Genomic DNA, 13,324 nt, shown 5'->3' on the forward strand with positions numbered 1-13,324 from the left:
AGGGGGGGCACCTTTGAACCCCAGGTTCCTGACTTGAGGGAGCACCATTCACTGAGATGAGGAAGGCTGGGGGAAGGGCGGGTGTTGTTGGGAAGGTCAGAAGTTGGGTTTGGGAAGTTCCCATCATGTCTCGGCGGTTAACGAACCCGACTAGCATCCATGAGGATGTGTTTGGATCCCTGGCCTTGCTTAGTGGGTCAAGGATCTGTTGTTGCCATGAGCTGTGGTGTAGGTCGCAGACATGGCTTGGATCTGGCGCTGCTGTGGCTGTGGTGTAGGCCAGCGGCTACAGCTCCGATTGGACCCCTAGCCTGGGAACTTCCATATGCCGCAGATGCAGCCCTAAAAAGACAAAAAAAAGAAAAAGAAAAAAAAAGGAAGTTGGGTTTTGGGAGTTCCCATTGTGGCTCAGCAGAAAAAAACCCAACTAGTATCCAGGAGGTTTCCGGTTTAATCCCTGACCTCGCTCGGTGGGTTAAGTATCCAGTGTTGCTGGGAGCTGTTGTAGGTCGCAGACACATCTTGGATACAGCACTGTGTGTCTGTGGAGTAGGCCGGCAGCTGCAGCTCCGATTCGCCCTCTAGCCTGGGAACCTCCATATGCCACAGGTGCAGTGCTAAAAAAAAAAAGAAAAAAAAAAAAAAAAAACAGTTGGGTTTTGGTCCTGTGAAGCTTGAGGTGCCTGGGAGACATCTCAGTGAAGCTGTCAAGTCAGAGAGGAATCACAGCTGAAAATAGAAATAATAATAATGATAAATAATAATACCGTGGATGGAGCCCTTACTGTGTGCTGGTTACTAGTCTAAGAACATCTGCGTATGTGAGCTCATTTAATCCTCATAAAGCGCTATGAGGAGGGCTGATGATGAACCCCATTTTATGGAAGTCAAAACTGAGGCATGGGCTGGATGGCTCCAATGCCCCTATCTTCATCAAAAGGTTACCGTCAAACATGGAAGGCAGAAATGTGCAAAAGGTAGCTCAGTGCGGAGGCGGAGGTGAGCTAGAGCTGTGAATGAGAAGGCCAACTCTGCAAGTGCCGAGGGCCGTCTCAGCTCCTCCCCCTCGCCAGCCCTTTGCCCCGCCCCTTGTTGTGCATCTCTACTTAGGGGTCCCCAGCAGCTGCCTCCTGTCTGGACCACATCCCCCCGCCCCCATGCTCCAGCCCAGCCCTTCAGGTCTTCCTGTCCTCTCTCCAGATTCTGTGTCTCCATTGCCCCATCGGGACCACACTGAGATGTTAACAGATCTGTGTAATCCTCCTCACAAAACGAGCTGTGCCTCACCAAGTGCCGTCTGAAATACCGTGTGTTCAGCCACAGGAGCTGCTGTGCGGGATGTCGGGGGGACAGCACGCTGGCGTGGAGGGGGCAAGTTCATCACAGCCACAGAGTCAGGGCGTTGGAAGGACCTCAGACATTACTTAGACTGATACATGTATCACAAAGATGCTCAGGAGAAAAAAAAAATTCCAAGGTGAAATGAACGTGAGAGATGCTGGCATCAGCATCATAAGTTTACGGAAGTTTGTGTACTGAAGACCTTGAACCTGCGGGTGTGCGCGGTGACTCTCCGTGAGTGGGGTGCAGAGAGCAGCACCCCACGTGCATTTGACCACACACTTCCTCATCGGGGACGTTTGTGAACACATCCAGATGTCATGCTCTTACAAACGGGCTTGGAGGAATGTTGCCCAAACCCAGGTCTTATTTACAAAGGAGGAAAGGGAAACCCTGAAAGGGAAAGTGACTGGTCCAAAGCCCCAGAGCCACCTGGTGAAAGAGCCCACGGCCCTCATCTCTCTTTTCAGGCTCTGCATCTAGAAGATGCTCCTTCCATCTCCCTGTGGACAGGTGGGGCTGGCCCAGGCCCTGCCCAGTTCACAGAGACAGCTTTGAATGTTGGTGACCAGCTCAGAGATAGCCTGAGGGGTGGCCACCTCCCCTGGTGACATCGAGTTCACTCATTCATTCTTCCCACTGATGCTTTTGGAGCCCTTCCTGTGTGACTTGTAAATTGTGGGTGCTGGAAACGCCATGGAATACTCATCACTCCCTTTCTACATTGGCCTCAGAGCAGAGAGAACATGCAGTAGATGAACCAGATGGAGCAGAAGGGTCAGTTACAGGCGGTGTTAGGGGTTTTCATCAGGAGAGTACCACGACTGAGGATGCATTACGACTTCCATGTCTATGAGGCAACACAGGGATGCCCTGGCAGGGATTTTTCCACGATCAGGAGCAGACTGTTGCCATGATAGTTACCACAATTCAATATTAGGCTTTTGGAGCTCCCGTCGTGGCACAGTGGGAACAAATCCATCTAGTATCCATAAGGATGCAGGTTTGATCCCCAGCCTCGCTCAGTGGGTTAAGGATCTGGCGTTGCTGTAAGCTGCGGTGTAGGGCACAGATGCAGCTCAGATCCCATGTGGCTGTGGTGTATGCCAACAGCTACAGCTCTGAGTGGACCCCAAGTCTGGGAACCTCCATGTGCGGCCCTAAAAAGCCAAAAAAAAAATTAGGCTTTTAACCACTCCCTAGTTATTTTCAGTTTAATATATATCTATTTAAAAACAGCCAACTCTACAGAACAGTATAGAAATAGCCTATAATCCCACCCCCCGCGAGACAAACCCTCTTAACCAATTAGTGCACATGCTCCCTCCCTTTTTCTCCGCATATGCAACCATCGGCATATTTTCAGTTTTTATGAACACGAGATCATCGTATGCATGCCATTCTGCAGCTGGCCTCTTCCATTCACTGTGTCGCGAATAGCTTTCCACGTCCCCAGCCGCTTGCTCGTTGGGATTCCGCTGGCTGATGCATTGTAATTCATTGAGCCCAGCCTCTGCTGAACGGTGTTCGGGCTGTTTTCCAGTTTTCCCAACTCCAAATGAGGCTGCCGTGGACATCCTTATACGTATCGTGATGGCCTTGCAGGAGGCTAGCCCAAGAGTCTTAGGAATGATATTTCAGAAATGCTCCTAGGGGCTACCCTCTGGAAAGGCAGCTCCCACATCCCAACGTGCCGCCCCAGCTGTGTATTGAGGTACCCGTTTACCCCAACCAGTAGGACGCCCACAGAGCTCTCCCTTCTGTCTCAATCCACTCCAAGTCTATCTTTATTTTCTCCTACAGCCAGGCAGCCGCCTCCCCCAGAGCTGAGTCAACTGTTTTGACTTAAGTCTTGTGTTTCTTTTTAAAGCTTTCACTCCATAAATTCTGTGGTATTTCCTCCATGTTCCCTCTGTTTAAAAACTGCCCGCACAGATGCCTTCCTCCTTGGCCGAAGCTTCCCAGCTGGCCTGCGCCAAGCCCGATGTCTCTAATGAGGTTTGAGGCAGAGATGTTCCCTCTGCCCTGCAGGATCCCAAGCCAAAGGGCAGCGGGGCTGCCTCGGCATCACAGACATTCAAGGAACATTGACCTATAACCTCATGTCAGCCTCACGGTAACCCAGGGCAGGGGGTGAGCAGGACTTTTCATTTCTGGGTTCCAAGTGGGAAAAACTGGAGCCTAGAGATGTGACAAGACCATCTGAATTCGTACCTTTCATAAATTTTAGAGGGTGTGCTCAAACCCCACTCTTCTGGCTTTAAACGAACCTACCTGCCAAACAGAAACAGACTCGCAGACATGGAGAACAGACCTGTGGTTGCCAAGGGGGAGGGGGAAGGGCGAGGGATGGCCTGGGAATTTGGGGGTGGTAGATGCAAACGATTGCATTTGGGGCGGATGAACAAGGAGGTCCTGCTGTACAGCACAGGTCACTGTATCCAATCTCTTGCAATAGAACATGATGGAAGACAGTATGAGAAAAAGAAAAAGAATATATATATATGACTGGGTTGCTGTGATGTACAGCAGAAATTGACAGACCATTGTAAACCAGCTATACTTTAATAAAAATTTTTTTGAAAAAAAAATGTTTTGGCAGTTCCCGTTGTGGCTCAGCAGTAATGAGCCTGACTGGCATCCATGAGCATGTGGATTCCATCCCTGGCCCCCCTCAGTGAGTTAAGCATCTGCCATTGCCAGGAGCTGTGGTGCAGGTCGCAGACACAACCCGAATCCCGTGTTGCTGTGGCTGTGGCGTAGGCCAGCAGCTGCAGCTTCTATTTGAGCCCTAGTCTGGGAACGTCCATATGCGGCAGGTGCAGCCCTAAAAAGACAAAAGACAATAACAACAACCAAAAAAACACAATGTTTTATCCACTAATCCAAAGCTCTTGGTTTCAATATTCCTGGTTCACCCAGCCAGCCCATGTGACAGATTTTATTCCATGTTTCCACCTCTGGGTGCAGAGTTGCTGCAGTTAAGGAAGACAGAGGGGTGGCCCATGCCTGTGGGCAGCTTGATGTCCATGGAGAAGATACTGGGACCCCCTTTGGGCAGCTAGGAAGCTCAGCTAGCCCCTGCTCAGCCCAATCTCCTCAACATTGTCTATCCAGTTTCTGAGAACCTAGGGTCAGATTCTCACTCTTCATTCCTTTGATCAACAAACACATATTGGGCAATCATTAGGCATGAGGCACCAGCAATGGACTTCCAGCCTCTAAGATCCCAAGTTCCAGGAGTTCCACTGTGGCACATCAGAAACAAATCTGACTAGGAAGCATAAGGGTTGTGGGTTAGATCCCTGGCGTCGCTCAGTGGGTTAAGGATCCGGTGTTACCGTGAGCTGTGGTGTAGGTCAAAGATGCGGCTTGGATCCTACGTTGCTGTGGTTGTGGTGGAGGCCGACAGCTGTAGCTCCAATTGGACCCCTAGCCTGGGAACCTCCATATGCCGCAGGTGCAGCCCTAAAAAGACAAAAAAAAAAAAAAAAAAAAAAAAAGATCCCAAGTTCCAGGTCTTGCCACCAAGGAGCTCAGCTTCCAAGAGACAGACAGGTGCATGCCTCCGGGCCATTATAGGGTCTGTCACATAAACACAGGGCACAGAGGGGACAAAAATAGGAGAAAGGAGATTGGTGAAGGGTTTGAGCAAATGACGTCTGAGCTTAGACGGGACAGATGACCAAGCAGCTGAGAGTAGGACAGAGTACATGGCAGAGGGCGCCCCAGGCTTGCTCTGGGGACATCGGAAGCTGGAGGTGAGTGGAAGCACAGAGATATTCAGAGGCCACATCATGCAAGGCAGTGTGGCCACACCAGGGAGTTCACATCATCCTAGATGCCGTGGGAAGCCAGGGTAGGGTCAAAAATTGAGCCGCAACATACATAGATTTTTTTAGAAATACCCTTGTAGCTGAGATGGGGAGACCAGCAAAGAGGCACTGGTGTTCTGGGTAAGAGATGGTGGTCTGAATAGAGCCATAGAAGTGGAAACAGGTGAGTTCCCATCGGGGCTCAGTGGATTACAAGCCCAGCTAGTATCCATGAGGATGAGGGTTCGATCCCTGGCCCCACTCAGTGGGTTAAGGATCTGGCGTTGCTGGAGTTCATGGCTCAGTGGTTAAAGAATCTGACTAGGAACCATGAGGTTGCAGGTTCGATCCCTGGCCTTGCTCAGTGGGTTAAGGATCTGGTGTTGCTGTGAGCTGTGGTGTAGGTTGCAGATGCGGCTCGGATCCTGAGTTGCTGTGGCTCTGGCGTAGACCAGTGGCTACAGCTCTGATTTGACCCCTAGCCTGGGAACCTCCATATGCCGTGGGAGCGGCCCAAGAAATGGCAAAAAGACAAAAAAAGGGGGGGGAGGGGATCTGGCATTGACATTAGCTATGGTGTAGCCTGCAAACAAGGCTTTGATGTGGCATTGCTGTAGCTGTGGCATAGGTCTGTAGATGTGGCTTGGATCCAGCAGCTGCAGCTCCAATTCGACCCCTAGCCTGGGAACTTCCACATGCTGCAGGTGCAGCCCTAAAAGCAAAGAAAAAAAAAAAAAAAAAGAAGTGGAAAGAGGGAAGGGAGGACCGGGTTTTGAGATTCCTGGGAAGGCAGAATCAACAGGAATTGGTCATTGATGGAGCAGGATGGAGAAGGAGAGGGGGTTGTTGATGATAATCCCCCCCACACACACACACAATTTCTGGTTCCATTGACCGAGCCCCTGGGGGGCCATCCACCACACCACTGGTTTGGGGGAAGGAGTAAATGGAAGTTATTGTGGCTTCTGTGGGGAGCAAACTGAGCAAGAGGCCCTGGTGGCCCACATAGGGAAGATGCTCAGGAGGCCTCCAGATCCTGGAGAGGTCAGGAGAGAAATCTAAAAGTGAGAAGGAGTTTTATTGTCGAGAACCATCTGCATATGGATGGGGCAGAGCCATAGGTGTAAAATTGGCCACAGGGCAGAGATGGAGTGCTGAGCCCACTGGGCTAGAAAGAATGTTAAGGGCGCAGACTTGGGGGGGGGCATGTTAAGGACGCAGACTTGGGGGGGCTGGCAAGAGGTGGAGAAAAGATGATCCGAGAGAGCAGCAGAACCAGCCGAGGGACCCCATTTTAGTGCTTAGGAGCGTCGCTTTCTATTTTCCAAAGTCCAGGCTTCCAATCCATCCACTTCGGCTCTCCAGCTTGGATGCTCTTGGGAAGCTCTTGAACCTCGCCGAGCCTCCGTTTCTCATCTGTGACGTGGGGATGACTGTACCGATTTCCCAGGGCTGCTGGAAGGAAAGCGAGGGGCCCATGTGGCACACTTCGACGTGGGAGGCACTTGTCCACGGGGTCTGCAGTCGTCTCCACCAAAGCCACAGGGGAACAGCTGGAAGAAGCAGGAAATGCCGAGGGCGTGGATGCTACGGGGAGGCCAAGTGAGGTGGTTACAGAAGCATGTTTGATTTGGCACTGTGGTCATCACTGCCACCCCCGAATGGCTTTGGTGGAGTGGAAGGTGTCACGAGACGACACCAGAGAAAAAGGGAAGGTGGAAAGGACTGATTCAAACTTCTCTGTCCATCTCTCTGGCCCCGTGGCCGAGACGTGGGGGTAGACACAGGGGTGGACCGGCTCGCATAGAATTTCCAGATGCCACTGTCTGTGGGACCCACGTGAAACCAGAACATCTCCTGTGTTAGGACACGGCCACCCTCTGTGTGTGTGTTTCCCTCCTGAGATAAGGGCAGAACTCTCTCTTCCCTTCAAGGTTGCTATGGAGACAAGGATGGATATGTAAACAGTTTAAAGGTCTATGTCAAATCTTGATTTTGTATTGGTTATGAGGGCAGGGACCATGCTTTATATAGCATTGTACAGCCATGCTGCCCATCCCATTGCAATCTCATGTGCTAGCTTGGCTTTAATTAATATCCACAGGCTGGTCCCTCTCCAATCTATTCTTTCCAGCCCAGTTCTCATTCCTGAGTCTCAGACTAATACATCCCGCCACTCACTGGACCTCTTCTCACAGATGCTGCAGATGCTGCAGGCTGGAAATGTCTAAAACTAGACTCAGCCTCACAACCTCCTTCCTCCACGGATCTCATCCTGCTCCCGGGTTCCTCACCCCGTGACTCACTCCTCCGGCCCCTCTGCCAGCTTGTCCTTGACTCTTCCTTTGCCCCCAGCCCCCCACCTCCCCCTCCATTAATCACCAAGCCCTGCTGGTTCTGCCGATTCAGGCCCTCTCAGTCTGGCTATGACTCTCTGTAGCCATTCATCCTTTCATTCTTTCTACTTCATTTCACTCACTCAATAAGTACATGGGCAACGGCTCCATGTTAGCTACTGCTCTAACCACGGGAATACACTGCCCAGCTAGCAAGCTGGGTTTATGATCTCAGAGAGTTCGTATCTAAAGATCGATCCAGGGAGTTCCTGTTGTGGCTCAGTGGTAATGAACCCAACTAGTATCCATGAGGATGTGGGTTCAATCCCTGGCCTCAAAAAGTGGGTTAAGGATGCAGCGTTGTAAGGATGAGCTGTGGTGTGGGTAGCAGATGTGGCTTGGATCCCGTGTTGCTGTGGCTGTGGTGTAGACCGGCAGCCGTAGCTCCAGTTTACCCTTAGCCTGGGAACTTCCATATGCCAGGGGTGTGGCCCTAAAATGCAGAAGAATAAAAAAATAAAGATCAATCCAGGAGTCCCCTGGTGGTGCAGCAGGGTAAGCATCCTTCGTTGTCACTGCCATGGTGCGGGTTCGATCCCTGGCCCAGGAACTTTTGCATGCTGCAAGCGTGGCCCCAAATAAAAGATCCACTTAAATCTCAGCAGTATGATCTCTCACTAGATTGCAACCATCTCCTAACAACCTCCCTGCCTCTTGTTCATTCGTGAACATTTATCTGCTGCGTTCATGCTGGATGCCTGGCACTGTGCTGGGGGTGCCTGAGAATGCAAAGGAGACCAGTGTGCCTGGGAGGCCCTGAGCAAAGAAAACACAAGACTGAATGATGGGGGTAGGGGGGTCAGAACATCCAAGACCTGGTGGGCCATGTGCACAATGCACTGCATCCTTTCACAGGAAAAAGGAGCCACCGAAGGAAGGGCTTTCAGCAGGGGAGGGACCTGTTGCCATTTAGGCCAGCTGTATCTCATCTGACTTCATTAAAATGAGTATAGATGAGTTCCCATCCTGGCTCAGCCGTAACGAACCCAACTAGTAGACTAGTATCCATGAGGATGTGGGTTCCATCCCTGGCCTCGCCCCCTGGGTTAAGCCAGTGTTGCCATGAGCTGTGGTGTAGGCTGGCAGCTGCAGCTTCAATTTGACCCCTAGCCCTGGAAACTCCAAATGCCACACATGCAGCCCTAGGGGAAAAAAAAAAGAGAGAGAGAGAGAGCTCAGCCAGCAACTATCTAACCTCCACCTGTCAGCATCACCCAGGTTCCCTGTCACACGGTGGGGATGCTGAAGCATCATCAGATGGCAGGATACAGACTCGTCAGCTACAGGCTGTTCTTGCTATTGCTAATCAGACATGGCCTGGCCCATATTTCCTTCACATTTCAGCCTGTCCATTTACCACACCCGTGATCTCAGCCTGTCAGATGTGAACACTTTCTAAATTGTCATCAAGTCTCTCCTGGCTCTCCACGGCTGAGAGTGGCTACACTGGGGGATGAGGCATCGTTTTGCTTGTGAACTGGAGAGTCAACAGATGGCTTGACTGCCTTAAGGCAAGTCTTGGAGCTTTCAGGCAAGCTAGTGTCTGGAACAGCCATTTTTCACCTCTTTGTCCCAGGGAATGGGGCAGGCATGGTGGAGACAGACTACATGCCCAGAAAGCAGACTACATGCCCAGAAAGCAGAATCTGCAGCGGTTTTGACAGCAAACTCCAGTGCTGTTCCAGGCAAGTAGTTGGCACCATGGAAAGTCCAGACACAGAGCAAAGAGGGCACCATGACAAAGACGTAGGTTCCCAAAGTGAGGAATTTGGCGTTCCCTCAGTGGCGCAGCGGCAGCGAATGTGGCTAGTATCCATGAGGATGTGGGTTCGAGCCCTGGCCTCACTCCGTGGCTTAAGGATCCAGTGTTGCTGTGCACTGTGGTGTGGGTCTCAGAAGAGGCTCAGATCCTGCATGGCTGTAGCTGTGGTGTAGGCCGGCAGCTACAGCTCTGATTCGACCCCAGCCTGGGAACTTCCGTGTGCCGCGGGTGCAACCCTAAAAAAAAGAGAGAGAGAGAGAGAGAATTGATTCTTGGAAAAGAATGCACAGAATAGGGTTGTAGTAAGGATCCCCCAAATCCTTTCATCTTGTGTCCCCACCTCACCCCCACCCCCATCTACTAACCCCCAGACGCTGGACCATCTACGGCCAAATGGAAAATGGGAACGAGAGAAAAGGAAAAAGAAGAGAGGGTGGTTTTCAAGGGTCAGGCCTGGAAGTGGTGTAAATGCTCCCACTTTTATTTCCTCGGGCAGAATTCAGACACAGGCTACCCCTGTCTGCAAAGGAGGCTGGGAGACACCGTGGGCCCAGGGGGAGAAAGGAACGCATAGCGTTCCTGCCTCAGATGGGTCCCCGCCTGGGTATGTTCTCTAGGCAACCAGTCCTGCGCAGGAAACAAGCCGCTAGAACAGGGTGATCCAGGTCCTGCCCCCCCAAGCCAAAGCCTTGTAGCCAGCTCAGGGATCAGCGTGGAGGAGGGCCTGGCCTCCGCAATGATGGAGTGCCCACATCTGACCAAGTATGGCTAAGGCTTTCCACGAGGCTGAGCCGACTTCCCAGAGCCCCAGGGACTAGCTGGGTCCTGCCCTCAGCTCACTCACTGCCTGGAGCCTGCCTGCGGCCCCATGAAGCCATTGGTGCCGTCCAGCCATGGATGATGCTTGTCTAGACACGATTAGACAAGACTGGTCCACCCAACCAGACCCTTTTGGGTGGTAAGTGCTACTCGAATCAAGCCTTAGTTCTTCACACCCCAGTGGACCATATAAAGCAAAAACATGTGCTCTGCCTGAAGAAGTCAGCCTTGTGGCTTGAGTGTTTTGTCAAGCCCCTTTCTTTACTGGTCCTATCTCCCTTCTTGTCTGCACTGGTCTGTGTACTGAGGGCCCAGCCTGCCTTGGACCTGTGCCCACCCGAGTTATGACAAGCCCTGTGTCATTCTATATCCTCACCCTCCGCTAACAGGCCAGACTCCTTCTTGTGCATTTGCAGGACCCAGACTAGGTGTCACCTCCTCAAGGAAGTCCTCCAGGACCCCCTCCCCAGATGATGAGTTGTACTTCTGTGTCCTGCTGCAGCGCCCCAAGCTGTCTCCATTGGAGTTGCCAGACTAATTGTATGTCTGCCGTGTAAATGTAAATTTTTTTAGAAAAGAAAGCTTTTCTTTTCTTAATTTTTTTCCTTTTTGGCTTTTTCAGGACCGCATATGCAACATATGGAAGCTCCCAGGCTAGGGATCAAACTGGAGCTGCAACTGCTGGCCTGCACCACAGCCACAGCAATGCCAGATCTGAGCCACGTCTGAGACCTACACCACAACTCATGGCAACGCTGGATCCTTGACCCACTGATGGAGGCCAGGGATCATCCTCATGGGTACTAGTCATGTTCATTACCTCTAAGCCACGAAAGAAACTCCAAAAGAAACCTTTTCTGATTCAACATTGTATCCTCAGTGGCTAGGGAAAAGCCTGCCTGTCCCTCAATATGTATCCATGGAATGGTTGTTGAATGAATGAATGCACTTCTGCCTGTGTTTCAGGTAGCAACCACCAGATGGCGATAGTGTTCTTTGGGTCATGAAGGTAGGTGGTCCTGCTCTTTGACCAAGAACACCTGAAATAAACTGAGATTTTGTTCCTGTAATCCAAGCACTCGGTTAGTTTTCTATAAAATATATCAGTTCATCGAGAAAAAAAAAAACCACAAAATCATTTCTCAAGCTAGATGTTCTAAGAAAGATGTAACAAAAGAAAGGAGGCGGTAGAGAAAAAGCACCATTGAGTCCTTGGTACCATTCTCTACTCCATCTGAGTATGGGACTATTTTCTAAAGACCCAAGAGTATCCATTTGGACTCTTTAGCATTTACGTTTCTGCAGCTGTACCAGTCAAACACCCTTGTGTCTGCTTGTACCTGTTCTGGGTTCACTAGCTCTAATTTTCTTGCTTATCTTATCAGGGTTTTACCAGTAGACCGTCTGGCTAGTGCAGAGGGTTCCGGAAGAAGGCTATGAGATAAGAGTGGAGCAGAAGGGAAGGGCCAGCGGGAGGAGGCCAGATCTGAGCCACGTGAACTTTAACCCCCCCCCACCAACAGAGTCACTGGCTGAGAATCTTGGGACGTGCACACGTGCTCATGCATGTGTGGGCAGGTGTGTCCGTGTGTGCATTAGTGAAAGGGCAGTGCCGTGCGCAAGGACATGTACCAGAGGTGTTGAGAAGGACAGATGGATGGGGGATTCTGGGGTACCCTGAAGCAAAGGAGACCCATGGGGAGATTCCTACAGGGACCTATGGAGTGGGGCTGAGGCAGCAGACAATGGAGAACAGAAGTGGTGGACGGCTGGGTGGGTTCAGGAGATGCTGTGTAGGTAGCGGACGCGCAGGATTGGCTGACAGTTTGGGAAGGAGAGCGAGAGAAGAGAGTGGAGGAAGGAGCCCCACATGGGCTAAACCCTGACTTTGTGCAAACTAGGAAAAGGCACTGCTTCCCCAGATCACACGACTTCTGCCTTCCAGGAAATTGCCTTGTCCATCAAGCTCCCAGGAGACCAGACCAGTGCCCTACCCTCAGTTATTCAGTGCCCGCCTCGTTCCCCAGCAGCCCAAGGGGCGTTCTCCTTCATTCCTCGCTTGGATGAGGAACACAGAAGTGGTGTGTTTCTCAAACAAATGGGGAAGACGGCCAGAGAGCTGTCTTTAAGGAAAGGAGCATCCGAGTGCCATGCATCTCTGGTGCAGTGGTTCTCAAACTTGAGCAGGCATTGAACTCACAGGGGAGGACTTTTTTTATGTATTTGTTTTTATTTTTTTGCTTGTTTAGGGTCATACCTGTGGCATATGGAAGTTCTCAGGCTAGGGGTTGAATTGGAGCTGCAGCTGCCAGCCTATGCCACAGCAACTTGGGATCTGCGTCACGTCTGCAACCTACACCACAGCTGACAGCAACGCTGCATCCTTAAGCCACTGAGCAAGGCCAGGGATAGATCGTATGAGCATCCTCGTGGATACTAGTTTGTCGCCACTGAGCCACTCCAGGGGAGGGCTTTTAAAACACAAGCTACTGGGCGCCCCTCCCCCATCGAGGTTTCCAATTCCTTTGGGCTGGGTCAGAGTCTGAGAATTTGCATTTCTATCAAATTCCCAGGTGACACCTCTGCTGCTGGTCAGGGACGCTCTTGGAGAACAGAGCTTCTGGTCTTTAGCTGGACATTAAGAAAGAGCACCACAGGGGATTCACCATGGGAGGGGGTGGATTTTTCTTAATGCCAACCCTACCCAAACCCCCTGAATCCCATCTAGCTGCAAGAACTCTCCCAGAGGGTCTCCCCATCACCTGTGCAATAAGTTCAAAGACAACACCTCTGGGGACACCGCAGGTCAAAAGACGCTGCTGCTGTATTTGAGCAGCCGTGTATTAGTTCTTCTTTGGTTTCCATTCATGACTTTCCCCCATTTTTGTTGCGAAACACCCTCTTCTTTCCCCCTGACATCTATTATCAAACTGGCCCAAACTGGCCAGTCCTCCCGAAGGATCAGCTGTCTCAAACTTGGTTCTTTCATAGTAAGCAACTCATCACTTGGCTTCTTCAAGCTCTTATTCCAGAAATATCTATTCTGCATTTCCTGCAGGTAGGACAAGATGCTGGCAGCAGGCCTGCTCACCTGATGAGCAGGTGCTGCCCCCCCCCACTCCTCCTACCACAGCTCTGATTTCACCCCATCCTTGGATGGTGTCCGTGTCTTCTCCCAGTAGGACTCTTTG

This window comes from Sus scrofa, chromosome 18 (assembly GCF_054392235.1).
Source record: "Sus scrofa isolate SSC_HxYL_T2T_F1_AM1 chromosome 18, Sscrofa_HxYL_maternal_Yorkshire_Landrace_v2.0, whole genome shotgun sequence".
Classification (NCBI taxonomy): domain Eukaryota; kingdom Metazoa; phylum Chordata; class Mammalia; order Artiodactyla; family Suidae; genus Sus; species Sus scrofa.